Raw genomic sequence first — 18,203 nt, forward strand, 5'->3', positions numbered from 1 at the left:
ACTACAGTTTTTTCTTAGCACTGCATTCCCTGGAGCACAGTAAGCAGTTCATAAATATTTGGTGAATTAAAAAAAATTTTGTTGCCAAATTTCTCAGTCAAATGGGGCAAGATGGACTTGAGGGCTAGAATGGGGCTCAGATGGCCCGTGGTTCTGCATCCATGGATGTGAACCCAAGCGCCGATCCCTGCGAGGAGCAACGTGAACCAGAGGTTTAAATTTCCTCGGCAGCCACTGCTGGACTGAATGTATGTTGAGGGCTCATGGCGCGCAGAAAACAAAAAGCGGGGATCTGAGGAGACAAGTCCCCTCCCGGCGCGGGTCCACCTGCAGAGACGCCAGGCACCAACCTGCACCTCGCTCGCCCGGGTCCGAGGTCCGCCAGCGGCGGGCTCGTCCCGACGCTCTAGCCCACGGGGAGGCGACGCCGGAAGTCTCGACTGCTCTCCGCGGGGCGGGGCCGCCCGCCGGCCTCCGCGCTTCCCCTGCCCCGCGGCTCCCACCGGACGTCCGGGAGGAGCCCTCCCGCTCTCCGCGGCGGCGCGGTAAGCCGGGCGGCTGGGACTGCCCGCGGGGGGAGTCGGGTCTCGGCCGCCCCAGGAGCGGGTGTTCCTGCAGCCCCGGGGGCCGCGACCGCGTCCCGGGTGGGCTGTGGCCAGGGGAGTCTCCTCCGGGGTCACCTCCGGGTTGTCGCCGGCCTCGACCTCCCTCTGTTGCAAGGTTGGCACCTGCGGGCCCCTGGTGGGCTCAGCTCCTCGCGACGCTGTAAGGTGCCCCCTCCTGTGTGTCTCACCGTGGTCTTGCCCTGGGGTTTCGTTGAGCGTTCCCCGGAGCACATTTGTAAAGAAGTGGACCTGGGCCCTTTGTCCGTGGCCCCAGTTTACAGCAGCCAGAGAAGGACCCTGCCTAGATGATTGTAGAAAAGAGCTCTTTGGCTCAGTGGTCATAATACTTTTTGGCCCCGTCACGTTTGAGCCCCACACGGGGGCTGACCATAGAAGTGAGTTTCAGGTGTGTATGTGTGTGTGAGAGAGAGGAATTTTAAAATTCATAAAGATTCTTACATTTTGAAATTTCCTTTTTTTGTGTGTGTGTCTTCCCCTAATTCCTCCTCATTCTCACCTGAGTACTTCTCCGCTTCCCTTTTATTAAAAATGGCAACTCTTTACTTAGACTTTATACATTTAAAACACAGGTCTGTGTTCATCCTCTGCTTAAAGTCTTACTGGCCTCCCCATTGATTCAGGATAATAGAAATTCCTTAGGCTGGCTTCAAGACCCTGCAGGGCCTTGCTTCTGATGAATTTTTCGGTCTTATCTCCTTTCACCAAACACACAAACACCTTGTATACCACCCCCCCGCCTCATGCCAACCTGCAGTCATTTTGTCTCTTTGGATATGACAGTTTTATAATGATTTACCCACATTTGGAAATTGATTTTTCTATTCAGTCAGAATTTATTGAACCCTGATATTGCCAGGCACTGTTTTAGGAGCTGAGGATATAATGGGGGGAAAAAAAAAAAAAGCACACCCCAATCCATAGTCTTTTTTTTTTTTTTCTTTTTCTTTTTTTGCTTTTTAGGGCCGAAAGTGTGGCATATGAAAGTTCCCAGACTAGGGGTTGAATCCAAGCTACAGCTGCCAGACTACGCCATAGCCACAGCAACACCATATCTGAGCTGCATCTGTGACTTGTACCACAGCTCCTGAGAATGCCAGATCCCGACCCACTGATCGAGGCCAAGGATCCAACCTGCATCCTCATGGATACTAGTCGGATTCATTTCTGCTGTGCCACAATGAGAACTCCCCAAGCTACAGTCTTTTTGGGGAAAAACAAAAAAAAACAAACCAGATTGAGATATAGGTCACATACCTAGAATTTTACAATATACTTTGGTTTTTCGTGCATTCACAAATTTGTACAAGCAATACCACGATCAATTTTGAAAAGTTTTTATCACCCCCAGACCAAGCCCTGTGCCCATTAGCAGTCTCATGATTTCCTCCTTACTCACTCCCACTCCTCCCCACTCTTAGCCCTACGGGGCTGCTGATCTACTGGATGTATATATTTGCCTATTCTGAACATTTCATATAATGAAATCGTAAACTATGTGGTCTTTCTTGATTGTCTTTTTTCACTTAACAATCATGTTCATCCATGTTATAGCATGTATCAGCACTTCATTCCTTTTTTATTGCTAGGTAATATTTCATTGTATGGATATACCACCATTTATCCATTGGTCAGTTATGGACCTTTGGGTTGTTCTGGCTGTTATGAATAACGCTGCTGTGAACATTTATGTGTACAAGTTTTTGTGTCATCATCATGATTTAATTTCTCTTGGTATATAGCTAAGGGAATTTCTGGGTCTCATGGTAACTCTGTGTTTAACATTTTAAGGAACTTCCAAACTGGTTTTTAAAGGAGCTGCACTGTTTTATGTTCCTGTCAGCAGTGTATGAATCTTCTCTGACTTTTTTAGGTCCTTGCCAATACTTGTCATTATCTGTTCTTTGGTTTTGTGTTTTCAGTTCTAGCCGTCCTGGTGGGTAGGAATTGGTATCTTGTTGCAATTTTGATTTGCATTTTCCTGGTGGTTAACGATGTTGAGCATCTTTTCATGTGCTGCTGGCCATTTCTGTGTCTTCTTTGGAGAAATGTCTGTTCATATCATTTGTCCATTTAAAAATTAGGCTGCTTGCTTTTTATCACTGAGTCGTAAGATTTCCTTATATATTCTAGATACAAGTCCCTTATATATATATGACAGTCTTGTGGAGTAGTTCCTTTAGATAAAAAGCACATGAGGTTAATTACCACTCTTCTGGAGGCATGTTAGAGGCCAGTGGGTAATTCAGAGTGAGTTGAACTAAGCTCCTGTGTGTGCAAGACCAGGCCCAGCAAAGTGTGAAGAACCTGTGAGCAGCATTTTAAGATTTGAAATGAAGCAGGGGGAAGAGTTTGTATAATTTGTTAATTCTTGATTGAGTGTTGTCTTTGCCTTGTTGATCTGTAGGCGTTCTTCCTATAGAGGTATTAACCCTTTGTTAGATTTGGGGCGAATATTTGCAGTCTATCTGCCTGTTAAATTTACTTTGTATCTTTTACTAATGCTTTGCATTTTTGTGTCGTCAGGACTGTCAGTCTTTTCCTTTTAAAGGCTTCCGGGTGGTAGTTTGCTATCCTGTTCCTAAACCATGGGAGTTACAGAAACTGACAGTAGTTTCTTGGTTAAGGGGACATCTGAGTCCCTGGTACTATTTATTTAAAATTTAATTTTATTGGAGTATAGTTGATTACAATATTGTATCTGGTATTATATTTAATTTTATAGGCAGGTCTTATTTTATTGTGCTTCATTCTGTTGTGCTTTGGCGTTAACTGTGTTTTTTACAGATTGAAGGTCTGCGGCATCCCCGCACTGAGCAAGCCGTTTTTCCAAGAGCATTTGCTCACTTTGTGTCTCCGTGTTACAATATTTTCACCTTTTTCATTATGAATCTCTTTGTTACGGCGACCTGTCGTTAGTGATCCTTGGCATTGTTTTGGGGTGCCGTGAACGACAGTGAACTTAACTGTGCCTCTGTCTTCTGACTGCTCTACCACCTGACCATTACCCTGTTTCTCTCCCTCTCCTTGGGCCTCCCTATTCCCCGAGATGACAGCAGTATGGAAATTAGGCTAGTTAATAATCCTCCAACGACCGTCACAGGTTCAAGTGAAAGAACGTGTGGCCCTTCTCTCCCTCTGAGTCTAACGCTTGGAGAGGGAAGCATGTCAGAAGCCAGGGCAGGCTGAAAGCACCAGATAGCCAAGCCGTGACGGCAAAGGAACCGCTCTTGCGGGAGGTTAAAAGTGCTGATCCAGCGAACACTCGAATGAAAAGAAAGTGCTCCGGCCTTACTGCTCACGTGGAGAAAGTTGTAGCATCTGGGTAGAGCCACCGCCACCCTCCCTTAAGCCAGAGCCTGATGCAAAGCGAGGCCCTAACTCTCTTCAGTTCTTTGCAAGCTAAGAGTGGTGAGGAAGCCGCAGGAGAAAAATGTGAAACCAGCAGAGGTTGATTCATGAGGTTTAAGGAAAGGAGCTGTCTCCATAACGTAAACGTGCAGGGTGACGTGGCAAGTGCCTGCATAGAAGTTGGAGCAAGTTGTCTGGAAGGTCTGCCTAAGATCATTAATGAAGGCAGCCTCACTAAGCAGTAGATTTTCCATGTAGATGAAAGAGCCTTCTGTTGGAATAAGCTGCCATCTAGGACTTTAATAGTGAAGTCAGTGCTGGACTTCAAAGGACAGGCCGATTCTCTTTTTAGGGGCGAGTACAGCTGGTGAGGTTCAGTTAAAGCCAGTCTCATTTACCATCTGAAAACCCTAGGGCCCTTAAGAATTATGCTAAATCTGCTCTGCCTGTGCTCTTTAAATGGAACACCACAGCCCGGATGATATCACATCTGTTTGTAATATGCTTACTGGCTATTTTAAGCCTACTGTGGCGCCCTACCGCTCAAAAAGAAAGATTCCTTTCAAAATACCAACTGCTCGTTGACAACGCACCTGGTCAGGCAAGCGCTCTGCTGGGGGTGTACAGTGGGATGAACGTTTTCAAGCTCGCTAATAAGACGTCTGTTCTGTCTTGTTAAAAGTAATTTTGACTTTCAAGTCTGAGAAATACGTTTCATAAGAGTATAGCTGCCCTAAATAGTGACTCCTCTGATGAGTCTGGGCAAAGTCAACTGAAAACCTTCTGGAAAGGCTTCTCCATTCTAGATACCATTGAGAACATTTCATGATTAATGGGAAGAGGTAAAAATATTAACAGGATTTTGGAAGAAGGTGATTCCAGCCCTCATGGATGACTTTGGGGGCGGGGGTTTAAGATATCAGTGGAGGACATAACTGCAGATATGGTGGAAATAGCAAGAGAACTAGAATTAGCAGTGGAACCTAAAGATGTGATTGAATGACTGCGATCTCGTGGTAAAACTTTAACGGCTGAGGACTTGCTTCTTGTGGATATAAGCAAAGAAGGTGGTGTCTTGAGATGGAATCTATTCTTGGTGAAGGTGCCATGAAGATTGTTGAGCTGACGACAGAGGATTTAGAATATCACATAAACTTAGTTGATAAATCAGTGGCAGGGTTGAGAGGATTGACTCGCGCTTTTGAAAAAAGTTCTGTGGGTAAAATGCTGTCAAACAGCGGTCCATGCTACAGAGAAATTGTCGGGGAAAGAAGAGTCAAGTGATGCGGCAAACTTCATTGTTGTTTTATTTTAAGAAATTGCCACAGTCGCTACAGCCTTCAGCAGCCGTGACCCTGATCCGTCAGCAGCCATCAACATCAAGGCCAGACCCTCCGTGAGCAAAAAGATTTCAACTCTCTGAAAGCTCACATGGTGGTTAGCCATTTTTTTTTTTTTTTTAGCAGTAAAGTGTCTTTAGGTTATATACATTGGTTGTTTTTTTAGATATAATGCTGTTGTGCGGTTAATAGACTGCAGTATAGGTAAACATAACTTTTATATGCACTGGGGAAACCCCATATCTGTATGACCGACTTTATTGCAAATATTCACTTTATCGGGGTGGTCTGGAGCCGAACCCACAGTACCTGAAAAATGCCTGTATAGTGCTCACTGTTTCAGACATTTGTGCCTCCCCATTTCTCTGCCGTGAAAAATATGCTAAAATCTGCTTCAGTTTTGTTCAATTAATTTTATGTTTCAGTGAGACTCCTAGAAGTTATTTCCTTATTTTCATCTTCATGTTTAATATACTGCATTAGATATGTGGGAGCTGTATTGCACAGCTGGTCATCAAATAGTAGGTACTTATTGCACGCTAGCAAAGTTTATTTGAAGATTTTTATGTGTGCAGAGCTTGAATGTAACAGTGCTGGTTCTGTATTGATGGGGCATGCTGGAAATAGTAGTTTTATAAAATCCTGTTAACATTTTGGTGTTTTTTTTTTTTCATTTTGTTTAAAGTAGTGGTAAATCAGATATTTTTAGCGTCTCTTTGAGTAATTGAGGAAAGCTGTATACCATAGCTCCCTAGAAAAAGTTGCATTTCTATTTTACATACAGTGTCTGAGGTTCATCATTTTTCTATGGGGTGATTCGTTAGGACCCTGTGTTTCTTGCTTTAGTGTTTTTTTTTTTAAATTGTAAAATGTACATAACATGAAATTTAGCATCCTAACCATTTTCAGTGTACAGTTCAGACCTTAAGAATATTCATATTATTGTGTACCTCTCACCACCGTCCTCTCCAGACCCTCCATCTTCGCAGACTGAAACTCTGTACCTATTAAGTAATAACTCCCCATCCTTCCCTCCCTCCAGCCCCTTGTAACTACCTTTCCACCTTTTGTCTCTGGCCTCCTACAACATTGGTTCTTTTGTGTCTGATTCATTTTGCTTTGCATAATGTTTTTAAGGTTCATCCATGTTGTATCATATTGCAGTTTCCTCCCTGCTTAAGGCGGAGTAATCTCCCATTGTGGGTATGTATCCACATTTTGTTTATCCAGTCACTAGCAGATAGACATTTGGGTTGTTTCCGTCTTTTGGCTGTTGTGCATAGTGCTTCTGTGAGCATTAATATAGTTATCTGGGGTGTTCCTGTCGTGGCGCAGTGGTTAACGAATCTGACTAGGAACCATGAGGTTGCGGGTTCGGTCCCTGCTCTTGCTCAGTGGGTTAACGATCCGGCGTTGCCGTGAGCTGTGGTGTAGGTTGCAGATGCGGCTTGGATCCCGCGTTGCTGTAGCTCTGGCGTAGGCCGGTGGCTCCAGCTCCGATTGGACCCCTAGCCTGGGAACCTCCATATGCCGCGGGAGCGGCTCAAGAAAAGGCAAAAAAAAAGACACATACACACAAAATATATATGTAGTTATCTGTTTGAGTTCTTTTGTGTACCACAAGTGGAACTGCTGGGTAATAAATTTTTAAGTATTTGAGGATCTATGCACATGCTTCAGTGTGTTTTTTCATTGGTATAACACATGCAATTTAAAAGAGCTGTGTAATTAAGCATGAATTAATGATCACATTTACCTTTCTAAAAATCTGAATTCGAAGAGTTATCTCCTAGTTGAAGGGATGCAGGGTTTTTGTTCCAGGACATGGAGCTCTTGGAGTTTTTAAATTATGTATTAGAATTCAGATGAATAATGGTTTTACCTGGGTATGTTCCCAAATCCTAAACTTCTTTCTAAGGTAAGCCCTTGTCTCTTCTCTTTTTTCTTTTTTCGTTTTCTTAATTCTTTCTTTGTATGCAGTCTTTTGGGGCAGATTACTCATCATGGCAGATGCTAAGGTGGAGGGGGTTTTGCATACTCTGCAGCCTAGAGGTCTAGGTCGCTCTGTCACACTGCTGCTCTAGTTGGATGCTTTGGCAGGGACTCTTGGTATGCTGTGAATACTGCTGCTTCTGACAGGCAAGTTTACCTCCCCCAGTGCAGAGATAGCCATGTCGGTAATTAGTGAAGATCGGGAAGTGACCAATGTGCTTTCCTAGCGTGCTCTTGTTTTTTTTCAACTATTCTTCCGCTGTTGAAGTGTCAGAGGTTGCGGGTACTGGGATCTCGCTCAATAACTGGCCTCCCTGAGATAAATAGGGAAGCGGAGATAAACAGACTCAACCAAATCTTAGAAAACTAAATCTCACGCGTGCCAGACCCTCCCTCTTCTACTTCCCTTCCAGTGGCAACGTCTTTCATGCTCTCCATGTAATACTTCCTCGCCACTGTTAAAGCCCGTACCCCGGTAAGTAGGAAAGACGGGAGGGACAGATATGCTCATGTGACTTTTGCTCTCAGTTTGGGACCTTTGTCATCTGGGCTCTCACCTGGTCTTCCATCTTATGGGCTCTTGGCACCTCATGGCCTTTGGCACCTACCAATGCACTGGAAACTTCTCCAGGTGGATTTGGATGCTCTAGACTCTCGGGCATTGAATGTTACTTAGATTTGTATGTGATTTCCCTAGCATCCAGCAAATACCAAGATTACATAGATGCTGAATAGCCAGCCTGGCCTGCTTATGGCTCAGCTTTTTGAGGAAGACAAACCACAATCACATAAAAATGCCATTGTATGACGACTTTTAGCTGTTACGTTTAGAGTGGATAAGCAGTGAGATCCTACTGGACAGCACAGGGAACTCTATCCAGTCTCTTGGGACAGACCATGAAGGGAGATCGTGTAAGAAAGGGAATGTATACACCTGCATACATACATAGATACCTACATACATGATTGGGTCACTTGGCTGTACAGCAGAAATTGGCACAACATTGTAAATCAACTGTAATTTTAAAAAGCAGAGGTACGAAGCCAACCTAAAAAATAGTCTTCCTGAAGTTAAAAAAGATGTCGGGGGGAGTTCCCGTCGTGGCGCAGTGGTTAACGAATCCGACTAGGAACCTTGAGGTTGCGGGTTCGGTCCCTGCCCTTGCTCAGTGGGTTAAGGATCCAGCGTTGCCATGAGCTGTGGTGTAGGTTGCAGACGCGGCTCGGATCCCGTGTTGCTGTGGCTCTGGCGTAGGCCGGTGGCTACAGCTCCGATTCGACCCCTAGCCTGGGAACCTCCATATGCCGCGGGAGTGGCCCAAGAAATAGCAACAACAACAACAACAAGACAAAAGACAAAAAAAAAAGATGTCGGAACTTACCAGACAAAGGTGAAGATTAATTCTTAGTTTTTGGGTGATAGACCTTTCATCTGCTTTGTGTACATTAGGGACAAAGTGATTTACTTCTCTGTACATGAGTAGCCTTTAGAAACATGTGCAGGTCCATGTTTAAATATTTACACACGCTTGTGTCAGATATGGACCTAACTTTATTTGGGCCTCAGGCTTTTGGGCTGTAAATGGCAAAAACTGTTTAATTTTATGTGAATACTTTTGCAGTCTAAATTTTTATGATTTTTCCTCCTTTGTATAAACACTTGGGGCTCCTTTTTCCCTCTTATTCTGTATGTGTCTTTAAAAAAATTATCATACACTAAAATTGAGTATTTTACCTTTTGGTTTTTAGTTCTGTGAATTTTAATGCATGTGTAGGTTTGTGTAACTGCTGCTATAATCCAGGTACACTTCACCTCAAAAACTCTTGTGTTATCTTTTCATGGTCACTTTTCCCTCACTTAAGTCCAAAACCAAAAAGTAAATGTCATTCTGTGCTTTGTATTGTAGGGGTTAGTAAGGTTGTGTCCCTTCCTTCTCTCTCTCTCTCTCTCTTTTTTTTTTTTTTTTTTGCATTTTAGGCACACACTCGGGGCATATGGAGGTTCCTAGGTTAGGGGTAGAATCGGAGCTATAGCCTCCGGCCTACACCACAGCCCCAGTAACGCCAGATCCAGGTCTGAGCCTCATGGTTCCTAGTTGGATTCGTTTCCGCTGTGCCACGACGGGAACACCCCTTCCTTTTCTCTTTACCAGTGATTTTTAATCCAAGCGTGATGGGCTAAAAAGGATAAACTAAACATTTCATTTTCTTTTAGAAACTCACAAGTTTTGTCAGGAACTTAATTAGGAATAAAACCATTTTGCTTGTGATGCCTTCCAGCAGGTGGCAGTGTTGTGCTATAACAGGACATAATAAAGATGTCTGGAAAGTAAGTTTTTACTTTAGGGAAACAGGACAGTTAATTAATATTTAACTCTAGAATTTGTTTCCTTGGCTCTATTCCAAAATCTGTCCTAACTCCTAGCAGAGCAGTCTGTGGATAAAAGCATACGTTAATTCTTTGTTATTCATTTTCAGATAGTTTCAGTGTTTGCAGACTTTGAAGTTAACTCTTCAAGGTTAACCTTTGTGGCAAGAATAACTCCAGTGTTATGGGTGAATCTTTGGGTCCCAGAGTCTTATTTGTGCGACTTTCAAGTGTTTTACATTCCAGCCTTTGTGTCACATTTAGGAACCCCATCTGTAACTTCCCACACAACTGGTGGTGTTAATTAATCAGCACATGGAGCAGATGCAGAAGAAAGATAGATTTTGATTGGCAGCATCCTGAGTTTGAAGCTTTGTTGGAGATACTCAGTGGGAAATGATGAGGTGGAGCGTGTGAGACATTCACACTTAGTTGACTCATAGATTTTTCAAACCTGACCCACTCAGAAAGGGATTCCCTTTCTCCTTAGACTTCGAGCCACTTACATCTGACAGTATATACTTCCCTGGGGGCTGGAACTGCCATTTATCCAGATGCACCTGCCAGATACCTGGGATCATCTTTAAGGCCTTGCCACATTTTCTGAACTCTCTCAGGCAGAACTCCTCTCTCTCTGTCATCCTACTCCAGACAACCTTTCTCTCTCACCTGGATACTGCTTCCTAGCAGGTCTGCCAAAATGTGTTAATATTTCTGCTTTACTTTTCGCACAGAAGCTCTTTTAAAACATGTAAAATCTGAGCATGTCATACTCCTGCTTGAAACTCTTCTATTACTTGCCATTATACTCAGAGCACACCTGAAATATTCTACTTGATCCACAGCAATCCTCCCTTCCAGCCCCACCCCACGATGTGGCCTCTCGGTTTACTGCCACACCTCACCTCATGCCAGTTTGCCCTGTTCACTGTGCCCCGTCCTCTCTGGTGTTCTTTGCTTCTTGATTGGAGGAAGGCAGGAGACCAGAACAGGGAGACCTGTTTTTAAGCCAGCATGCACTTCAGGTAAAGCAGTGATGACTTGGTGCCATAATAAAGTGTGTGGTTCATAGGGATATTTTCATAGCAATCTGGAACTCTTCACCTTGTCCCTTTTCAACTCCTCAGGTTAAGCCTAGGGATAAATGCACATCTGAATTTAGATTCTGAGTGGGGAAAGAAATTACGTTCTAACTGAGAAATGGACATTTGGGACCCGGCAGACATTGCCTGTTAAATTCCAAGTGTGGACAATCCTTTGTGTTTGAGAGCTTTCACTTAGAATGACTCTGTTTTTGTAATTTCATCCTTCCAGCATTTAATTAGGCACTGTTCGTTTTTCGTGTGTGAGTCTTGCTTCAGCAACCACTTGGACCACATGACCATCTGGGGTTCAGATGCTGTTAGTGGCATCCTGAATAATGAGAGCTCTGCAGCCTGGTCTTGAGTTTTTTGCTTCCCAAGGCTGTTCCTTCCTTTTGGGGATGGTTCTGTCTGTTAAGGAGTTCTTCTATATCTTATGCCAGATGTTCGGCCTGCGGTTTTCCCACACTGGATCTGGCTTTCCTCGGAGGCGTAGAAAACAAGCCTACCTTCTCTTCCCCCGTTAGCTCTCTAGCTCCTGAAGTAGCTCCTCTAGCTCCCAGCATGTTCTCCTTGGTGAAGCGCCTCATCGTCTTCAACCACTTCTCACTGTGTTTTCTCTTCCAGGCGCTCTGCTGAGTGCAGTGCGCCTCCCGTTCAGTGTTTGAAAGTGTAAGGCGAGATACCACCACCACAGTCACTTGCTAAAAATAAAGAAGGATACTTGTGAAAAATGCGGGTTCCTATGGGATTAAGGTAGTAGATGGATGGTCTTCTGATGTTGCTCCTCATTGGAACCCCGCTAAAACTGCGGGAAAGGATAGAACATCAGGAAAGGAGACGAGAGCAATACAGTTTAAGCAAATGAAAAGCCCAAGCAATAGTGAGTGGAAATTCATCGCGACACCCAAGACTCCTGAACCCTGAATCAGCAGAAGGAAAAACTGACACCAGTCGTACTTGCCCTGTAAATCCTCAAAAAGCTCAAGAGCTGGGCAGTGCCAGGTGTCTAGAAACTGGGATACGAGGGAGATAGAATAAGGAAGATGGCTGAGAAGGAGCTCCCATGGATGCTGTTCCCCTTCGGATAGGCAGCTTCTGGAGGCTCAAAGTGATGCGCCCTGGAGAGAGTAGATTTCCACACGGGAAGGCATTCCTAGCATTTCTCAGGGAACTTTATGTTTAAATCCCAAATGCTGAGGAAAGTCATTCAAAAGTCAGGAAAACAGACAAAGGAATTTAAGATGTCCTGAGAATTAGAGCTCAACAGTCAGTCTTACTGGTTACCATTGGTTCTGAGAGCTCCGCTGGCACCAAGTGGAAGCAGAACAGGATGTGCTGACATAGCGAGTAGAAAGGGAAGGTGTGCACATCTGGGGACAGACTGGAGCAGCTGGGAGAAAAGCAGCATGATTTAATCAGTGGGTCTCACTCATAACTGTTGCCACGGCATAAATGTTTTCATGCTCCAGCTGCTGACAACAGGTATTCTTGGGAAATTAATTTATATGCATAGTATACACTGTATAAATCTTGTGAGTGATGTCCCAAGAAATAAGTTTGGAAGCAAACTACACGTGTCAGTTGGCAGTTACAGCATAGTGTTCTGTATGGTACGGTTACCCTTGCTGTGAGATCTCAATGTCGAATGTGTAAATATTACCCAATAATGTTTGTTGCTGTTTTCAAGTTCAGAGTGTTCACTGATAGACTATAGGTTTTTTATTTTATGTTATTTTATTCTTGCAAATATGGAGGAGTTTGAAAGGTATGAATGTTTTTGTGGAATACTGCAATATGAAATGAGAACTTCATCTAAAATCTGAATTAGTAAAAGCAATATTGATTTCAAAGCAAAACCAAAACCAGAGTAAGCAACTAGACATAGTTCCTGGTGCTACAGAGCAGGATCTCATTGCTAATCCACTCCAAAGGCAATAGTCTGCATCTGTTAACAGTAGGCAAGAAAATAATGTATTGGGGAAATTAAAAAAAAAAAAATTCTTCAACAAAACACAAACCAGAGTAAGCAGACAAAAATAGTTTCTCGTTTGAAAGAGTAAAGGAGCTTACATGAAGCAACATGTACCTAACACTCAGCTCGAGGAGTGCTTTTTGTTACACTCTGAATTTGACCAGTGTCAACAGGAATGAAATTTTCGTACATCTGGAATATTTGTCATGAAAGACTGTTGAACAGAATAAGTGATGCATGTATATTTAAGTATTTCATTTTTTAAATGATAAATACTTATAGTATTATCTTTCGACTTTTGTAAGGATTTTCATTTGGCAATGACACTAATTTTTTTAAGGTCTTTTATTTTTCCCCTCAGGTTTCTTGAGATATAACTGATGTATGACATCGTATAAGTTGAAGATATGCACTGTGAGGATTTGGTTCAGATATGTTCATGTATCTAAATGATTGCTACAGTGGGGTTCGTACCTCTGTCATCTCACGTAATGACGGTTTGTGTACGGGTGTGTGGTGAGAACATTTAAGATTTACTCTTGGAGCAACTTTCAAGTCTATAACATAGTATTAACTCTAGTCACTCAGCTGCACCTTAGACCCCCAGAGTTTACCTGTTTTCTGACTGGAAGTTTGTACCTCGCGACCAGCATCTTCCCATTTCCCTGTCCGCAGCCCTTGTTTCTATGAGTTTGGTTCTAGAGATTCCACGTATAAGTAATAATCATCCAGGAAATGTTTTTTTTTTTCTAACTTATTTCAGCTCATGCTCTCAAGGTCCACTGATGTCTCAAAGAGTAGAATTTCCTTTTTAAAAAGAACTGAATAATGTTCGAGTGTATGTGTGTTGGTCCATTTTTCTCCATTCATCTCATGGGCACTTTGGTTATTTCCATGTCCTCACTTTTGTGAATAATGCTGTAATGAACATGGAAGTGTGGCTGTCTCTTTGACATAGTGATTTTACTTCCTTTGGGTGTATAATCAGAAGTGGGATTGCTGAATCATATGGCAGTTTCATTTTTGTTTTTTTTGAGGAATCTCAACTCTTTTCCATAGTGCTGTACTGATTTATATTCCCACCACAATTACACACGCCTTCCCCTTTTCCACATTCTAATCAACATTTATCTTTTTATTTTTATTTTTATCGTAGCCATTCTAAAAGGTATGAGGTGATATCTCGTTGAGGCTTTGATTTGCACTTCCCTGATCAGAGCTGTTGAGTATCTTTTCATGTCTTTGTTGGCCATGTGCATGTCTTTGTTGGAAAAATGTCTATTTAGGTCCTTTGCTTATTTTTTAATCACATTATTTGCTTTTTGCTATTGAGTTGTGTGAGTTCCCTATATATTTTGGATATTAACCTTTATGAAATATATGATTTGAAAATATTTTCTCCTGTGCAAAAGCTTTTTAGTTTGATGTCCCATTTGTTTATTTTTCGTTTTGGTGCCGTATCTAAAAAATCATTGCCAAGAGTTGCTGTCGTGGCGCAGCGGAAATGAATGTGAGTAGAAACCACGAGCTTGCGGGTTCGATCCCTGGCCTTGCTCAGTGGGTTAAGGATCCGGCGTTGCTGTGAGCTGTGGTGTAGGTTGCAGACATGGCTTGGATCTGATGTTGCTGTGCAGTGGTGTAGGCCCGCGGCTACAGCTCTGATTAGACCCCTAGCCTGGGAACCTCCATATGCTGTGGGTGCGGCCCTAAAAAGACGAGAAAAAAAAAGCAAAAACAAAACACATTGCCAAGAAAATGTCAAGGATCTTTTAATCTTGTTTGCTTCCAGTAGTTTTATGGTTTAAGGTCTTACATTTAAGTCTTCAGTAATACATTTCTGAGTTCATTTTTGTGAATGGTGTAAGAGAGGGTTCTGATTTCATTTTTTTGCATGTAGATGTTCTGTTTCCCCAGCAATACGTATTGAAGAGACCGTCCTTTCCCCATTGAGTATTCTTGGCTCCTTCTCAAGTATTGGTTGACCATATATGCATGGGTTTATTTCTGGGCTCTCTATTCTGTCATTTATGTGTCAGTTTTTATGCCAGTGTCATTACTGTTTTGATTACTATATCTTTGTAATACAATTAAAAATCAGAAAGTGTGATTTTTTTTTTCTTTTTTCCTCAGAATTGCTTTGACCATTTCATGGTTCCATAGAAACTTTAGAATTGCCTTTTCTATTTCTGTAAAAAATGCCATTGGAATTTTCTCAGGGATTGCATTAAATCTATAGATGGCTTCAGGCAGTATGGTCATTTTAACAGTGTTGTCTTCTAATTTATGAACTTGAGGTATAATTCCATTTATTTGTGTCTTCAGTTTCTTTCATTTGTACTTACAGTTTTTAGAATATAGATCTTTTATCTCCTTGGTTAAATATATTTCTAAGTATTTCATTGTTTTCAATGTTACTATAAAGGAGATTGTTTTCATTTTCTCTTTTTTCAGGTATTTCATTGTGAATGGATGGAAATGCAGTTGATTTTTGTATCCTGTAATTTTACTGAATTTGCTGATTAGTTTTCACAGATTTTTGGTGTAGTCTTTAGGATTTTCTATATATAAGATAATGTCATTTGCAAACAGACACTTTTCTTTTTCCTCTCTCATTGGGATGCCTTGTGTTTCCTTTTCATGCCTAATTGCTTTGACTCACACTTCAGTACTATGTTGAATAGGTGAGAATGGGCATTCTTGTCTCATTCAATCTTAGAGGAAAGACTTTCAGCATTTCATCATTGAGAATAATATTAACTGTTTTCTGGCCTTTATTATTATTATTTTTGGCCTCATTCATGGCATATGGAAGTTCCCAGGCTAGGGGTCAAATTGGAGCCACAAGCTGCTGGCCTGTGCCACAACCACAGCAGTGCCAGATCTGAGCTGCGTCTGTGACCTACACTGTGGCTCAGGACAATGCTGGATCCTTAACTGGCTAAGCAAGGCCAGGGATTGAACCCACGTCCTCATGGATACTAGTCGGGTTCATTACTGCTGAGTCACGATGGGCATTCCCTTTATTATGTTGATGTACATTTCTTCTATACCTTCTTTATTAAGGGTTTCTATAATGCAAGGATGTGGAATTTTTGCAGATGCTTTTTCTTCTCTTGAGATGATGGTATGATTTTAAACTTTGATTCTCCTAAATCGTACTTACTGATTAAATCACATTTATTGATATGCAGATATGGAACCACTCTTGTATCCTGGGAATAAATTTCAGTTGATCATGGTGACCTTTTAATGTGCTGTTGAGTTGAATTTGCTGGCATTTTGTTGAGAATTTTTACAACCATATTCATGAGATTTGTTGGCCTGTATTTTTCTTGTAGTATGGTATCTGGCTTTGGTATGATGCTGGCCTGGTAAAGTGAGTTTGTAAGTTTTTCCTCCTCTTCGGTTGGTTGCCAGAGTTTAAGAAAGGTTGTTAATGCTTTTGGCAAATGTTTGGTAGACTTTACTAATGAAACCAGCTGTTTCTGTTTGTTGTTGTTGTCGATAATAGGAGTCTTTTGATTACTGAAATAATCTGCTTATTCCTCATTGGTCTGCTTAGATTTTCTGTTTCTTTGTGATCCTGTCTTGATAGAGTTTATGTTTCTAGGAGTTTTTCTATTTCATCTAGGTTATCCAGTTTGTTGGCCTGTAATTGTTTATAGTAGTCTCTTCTGATCCTTTGTATTTATGTGGTTTCAAAACTGTGTTGGATAAAAGTGGTGAGAGTGGACAAATTTGTCTTATTCCTGGTCTTAGTGGAAATGCTTTCAGCTTTTCACCATTGAGGATATTAGCTGTGAGTTTGTCATATGTGTCCTTTATTATGTTGATGTAAATTCCCTCTATGCCCACATTCTGGAGGGTTTCAATGGGTATTGGATTTTGTAAAAAGCTTTTTCTGCACCTATTGAGATGATCATATGGTTTTTATTCTTCATTTCATGGTGTATTACACTTACTGATTTGCAGATGTTGAAAAATCCTTGCATCCCTGGGATAAATCCCACTCGATCATGGTGTATGATCCTTTTAAGGTATTGTTGGACTTGGCTAATGTTTTGTGGAGGATTTTTGTGTCTATGTTCATCAGTGATATTGGCCTCTAATTTTCTTTTTTTTGTGATTTTTTTTTTTTTTGTCCAGTTTTGATCTGGGGTGATAGTGGCCTCATAGGATGTCCTTCCTCTGCAAGTTTTTGGAAGAGTTTCAGAAGGACATGTTAATTCTTCTCTAAATGTTTGATTGAATTTGCTTGTGAAGCTATCAGGTTCTGGACTTTTGTTTTTTGGAAAATTTTAAATCACATTTTCAATTTCAGTACTTGAGATTGGCCTATTCATATTTTCTGTTTCTTCCTGGTTCAGTCTTGGAAAGTTGTACCTTTTTAGGGTTTTTTTTCCTTCTACTAACTTTGGGTTTCGGTCATTCTTCTTTCTGTAGTTGCTTTAGGTATATGGTAGGGCTGTTTGAGATATTTCTTGTTTCCTGAGATAAGCTTATATTGCTATAAACTTCCCTCTTAGAACTGCTTTTGCTGCATCCCAAAGGTTTTGTATTGCTGTGTTTTCATCTTCATTTCTCTCTAGGTATTATTTGATTTCCTCTTTAATTTCTTCAGTGATCCATTGATTGTTTAGTAGCATATTGTTTGGTCTATATGTGTTTGTATTTTTTGTAGTTCTTTTCTTGTTGCTGATTTCTAGTCTTCGTTGTGGCCGGAAAAGATGCTTGATATGGTTTAAGTCTTCTTAAATTTGCTGAGGCTTGGTTTGTGGCCTAGCATGTGATCTATCCTAGAGATGTTCCATGTGCACTTGAGAAGAATGTGTATTCTGCTGCTTTCAGATAGAATGTTCTGTAAATATCATTTAAGTCCATCTGATCTAACATATCATTTAAATCCTCTGTTTTCTTGTTGATTTTCTGTCTGGATGCTCTGTCCATTGCTGTAAGTGGGGTGTTTAAGCCACCTGCTATTATTGTGTTATTGTTGGTTTCTCCTTTTATAGCTGTTAGCAGTTGCATTATATATTGAGTTGCTCCTTTATTGGGTGCATATACATTTGCAATTGTTATCTCTTCTTCTTGGGTTGATCCTTTGATCATTATGTAAAGTCCTTTTTTGTCTCTTTTGTTTCTACGTCTTGACTTTTGTAAAGATTATTAACTTGACTCTTGCTGCAACAACATGGGGATACATATATGTCTTTTTGAGTTAATGTTCTCATTTTCTTTAGGTAAGTACTCAGAAGTGGATTGCTAGATCATATGGTATTTCTGTTTTTAATTTTTTTGTGGAAACTGCATACTGTTTTCCATGGCAGCTAAGCCAATTTTCATTTCTACCAAGTGTGCAGCAGGGTCCCCTTTTTTCCACATCCTCTCCAACATTTTGTCTCGTGTCACTTTGATAACAAAGCACTTTGAGCTTAATTTGTTGTTTTTTCAGCTCCTTGAGGTGTCTTGCTA

At 41.5% G+C, this 18,203-nt stretch overlaps 1 protein-coding gene across 3 annotated transcripts in view; it reads left to right on the plus strand.

Moving 5' to 3' along the window:
- Positions 1-470: 470 nt before the first annotated feature.
- LOC125117804 (cytochrome c oxidase assembly factor 1 homolog) overlaps positions 471-18,203 on the plus strand; it is an 87,052-nt gene continuing 69,319 nt past the window's right edge. The window contains exon 1 of one of the 3 annotated variants that reach the window (XM_047763886.1): positions 471-545. The gene's annotated coding sequence lies outside the window, so the exon portion shown is untranslated. Of the gene's footprint in view, positions 546-577; positions 721-18,203 lie in introns of those variants that run through there. The other 2 variants (XM_047763887.1, XM_047763888.1) reach the window with 2 other exon arrangements.

This window comes from Phacochoerus africanus, chromosome 16 (assembly GCF_016906955.1).
Source record: "Phacochoerus africanus isolate WHEZ1 chromosome 16, ROS_Pafr_v1, whole genome shotgun sequence".
In the NCBI taxonomy this organism is placed as follows: domain Eukaryota; kingdom Metazoa; phylum Chordata; class Mammalia; order Artiodactyla; family Suidae; genus Phacochoerus; species Phacochoerus africanus.